Raw genomic sequence first — 4,019 nt, forward strand, 5'->3', positions numbered from 1 at the left:
AGTTTCTATATTTATACTTGTTTCCACTGTCCCTTTGGACAAAGCGTAAGCATTATCCCCATGGTAAGAATGGTATGTGCCATGGAACTGTTTGTCGCTGTTTTTTCCAGAGTTTTAATTTAATATTAGCTACGAATTTACTAATATTTGGCCATTGCATAACTGTAACTGACATAATACATACGGAAATTTTACTTGAGTCATGATTTGTTGGAGTGTTTTTATTTTCAGATCAGACTGAACTAAACCTAACAAACTGGCACTGAGATAGAGGGTAAGCTCAGTGTTTGTGAGGAAGCTTGAGAGCCTTGCCCTAGAAAAATGAAAAGCAAAACTATCTGGTGCTAAAGTGTGGGTATTTCAAACACTAGTAGATGGTAGTTGTAAAAGGTCTAAGGAACAGTAGTCTGCCAAAGAGATCATTGGGCAGTTGATCAGGGTAGGGCTGCATTTGCCTCACTGGGGTAGAAATGGCATTGGTAAAATACAGGTATATAACACTGGCACGGTATGGTGGTCTTTGGCTACCAAATCTGTTCCTGGTTCCAGTGCACAGTTCAATAACTGTGACAGGACTAATTCAGCCTGAAATGAAAACAGGTACATATGAAGGACACCATGGAAGAACTCTACATACATTGTTCATGAAGTATGAACATAATATTCATTGCCAAAGCCAAAACTAGGAAGCAACTGGCTGCTCACTGATGTGGAAAAAAAGGTGGTATGTTTCCCTTCTTCATTAGGAAGCTCAGTTATTTTTCTGTTTACCCATGATCATCAAAAGGCTGTATGGAATTGTTTTGAGGGACTTACTGTAGCGAATCAGCCTAAATTAATTTCCAGTTCCCTGGCCAATACTTAAAGCCCTCATGGGCACTGGTTGAAGTTTGAATGGAGTCAGAACACCAGCATGGTTGTGAATAGCAGTACCAACAGGTTATTATGTTTTGAATTTTTTAAGCTTTTTGTGTGATAATCACTTCTAGGATAAAAATAAAAAAAGTTTGTTTTCTGCCAAGTTTGTAAACATGAATGTTGCCAATGCTTCTGCAAAATGTCAGGCTTTGCAGAATGAAGAGTATATCAGGCAATGTTCATTTGGTCTTTTTGACAATGCTGAAGACTGACTGTTCCTAAGTGTTTCCATTAAAACCAACTTTTTCATAGCCTGCATCCTTCTCCGGCTAAATTCTGTGGTGAGGTCAGAGGCCAGTGCTTATAATACGGACATGTTACTGTGACTTCATTTCAAGAAACTGTGGGCTTCTAGAAAGTAAGTTCGTTGTCTGTCTGCTGGTTCCAGCTATTTAAGAAGGAATATGAAGTAAGAGCTTTGAAAGTTAGAGGTACTTAAGCCTCATCCATTTTTGCTAGTGATGGCGATGCTATTATGATATTCCATCTTTTTCTGTTTGGAAGAATGATCTTTTTCTTTTCGGTCCCAAATCTTATGAAAAGCATGTACAGGACAGATATGTGCTGGTAAATAAAAGAGGCTTCCTGATGCAAAAATCCCTCTTTAAAACCTTACAAGTCCTTGCAGAAGGACAGTAAAATGTAAGAAGCTGGAAAGCTGTGTTTGGAAGTTGTGTTCTCAAACTGGCTGGAGACCTGATCCACTGTTCACAAAAAATGGTATGGCATAGTCTGTATCTTCATATAGTGAGAAAAGTAACACATAAGGCACCAGTTCCAAGGACGGTCTTAACAAGGGAGACCCACACTTTACTTTCTGCAGCTACAGGAAAAGTTAGGTTTTTCATGGGCTACAACAGGACTGTGGAATGCATGTGCCAAAATGTGTGTTTCCACTTGGGAATTCAGGGAAGAAAATCTGTAAGCTTCTGCATCCCCATGTGCTTGAGCTTTTTTACCAATTTTTTATTGCCCTCTTAAAAGGGGGGGGGGGGGGGGGGGGGGATGACGCAGGCCGCTGCCGCCAAACCTTTTTTCCTGAAACTTAAAGTATCCTGAATTTAAGTATCTGTTAATGTATCTACCAGTTTCTGAAAACACTGATCAGATGAGAAGTTCATACAGACACAGAAAGCTGTTACCAACAGTTACATCCATTTCCATGACTAAACCATCTGGTTCATGGAATCCTCAGGCTCTTCTCTTCACAATTTTCCTTGACATTTGTGTTTAGTCTGTGTTTAGTTTGGCATATAGAAGAACTTGGCAAGATGAGAGCTACGTAATTTAGCTTGGTTGGTTTGCTTTTCCTTTCCATGGCCAAAATGTTGACCTCTAGCCTGCTTCTTGATTATCTTTGGAGCTAAGTGAAATTTTACAATTATTTTTCATGCACTCTGTTTGAAAGGCGGGGCATACTTCAGTAGCATAAAATACTCTCTACCGGGATGTAACACATGGTCCTGTCAGTGACTGTGGGCGTGTGACTCAAAGAAAACCTTGCTTTTAGGAGGAGTGAATTGCATAGGTGCTGGACTGATGATGTTAAATGTCCACACTTTGGAGCAGTAAGTGGAATTTCACTGACCCTTTGCAATGTACTGTGCTTGCAGTGGTTTGGAACAGGCTTCATATGTAGTGATTGGAGAGCAGCAGCATCACACAAGGTCTGTGTATCACCTCTGCGCCCAAAGGGGTGGTTGGCAAGATGTTGGCTACCCCAACATCATGCACCTTTATGCACACACATAAATACCTAAATAGATTGATCACCTGAAAGTGCACGTTCCTACTAAGCGCTGAAGCCAGTGCCTTTAAATTAGACCACTGATGGCAGGGTTACAGCGTTATCTTAGAAAGAGGCTGTTTACAGTGATCGTAACTTCCCAAGAACTAAAACAGCTGATGCTGTTGTGTGTTAACTCACGGCTTGAAAACACATTAGATGGATTACACAAGGAAGCTAGGATGTATCTGAGCCCAAGCGAAGTCACCAGTTGTGTGATGCGGATGGCAGTAGGCAGTTGAACTCATTTTTTAACTCTTACCCTAACTACATTCTCCCCTTTTCCAGCTTTAATAATTTTTCAGCTCAAAGAAGAAATTGGCATTTCCCATTCCATGCTTTATCTAGCAGTTCTTTGTTAACAGGTGCCAGTCCTTGAAAAAAATGTATCTTGGCCAAGAGCTTTGAAGTGGCAGGATGAAGAACATTTGTGACTTTGAGGTGGGAACATGTCGTGGGCCATATTTTTGCAGCAGCGAATAAATAAGCTTTAAAAAAAATAACACCTGTTTGGTGTTTTCTGAATATGGACATAAAGCTGAAAATAGATTAAAAGAAAAAGGATGACATCTGATTGTCAGAAGGCAAAGGACAGCAACCAGGTCTCCAGGACCACCTGTGACAGTGCACTAAAGAGAGGGAGGAAATCTTGGGGACTCCCCCTGCCCCGACTCGAGCCGATTCCATAACACAGCCCCTCTGCTGTGCAGTCCTTCACCACTTGCAATGCTGGTCTGTACAAGTGAGGAACATCTCTCACCAGTGAGACTCCCAAAAGCAGTTCACCATGGCTGTAGAGTTTTTCCAGGATTGTTTAGATGTCCCTAGAGAAAGGTAGCAGCTTTAAAGTGCTTAAATGTGGAAATAAAAATCTAATACCCTTTTGTGGTGGGCATCTTTTTCCTCTTCCTGTTATGTTTTATTTTAAAATGGGGGGGAAACCCTGGGGGTATATTCTACTGTCACCAGTATGCTGTCATTCATGTATTCCAGTATCTCTAGGTCCTAAATACTGAGGAAGCAGAAATTGGGAGTGCAAGTTTTTGGTGATGCTGATGAAGATTCACTGTAGTTATGCAGTATTTTGGTGTGAGTGCACTTGAGGGTTTGGAAAGTCTGGTACCTCTCTTACGGTGAGTGTTGCTTGAAATGCAGCTTATGTCAGAAGGAGGACTGTAGAAACTTTCTTCTCTATCTCTGACACTAATTCAATGAGGGCAGAACAAGCTCAGCTTGTGACAGCTCATACCAGTAGGATTGGTAGTTTAGATCCAAATGCTGGTCTGCATGTTGTCCCTGGTCACATCTGCATGAC

Source organism: Pelecanus crispus, chromosome 1 (assembly GCF_030463565.1).
Source record: "Pelecanus crispus isolate bPelCri1 chromosome 1, bPelCri1.pri, whole genome shotgun sequence".
NCBI classification, from domain to species: Eukaryota; Metazoa; Chordata; class Aves; order Pelecaniformes; family Pelecanidae; genus Pelecanus; species Pelecanus crispus.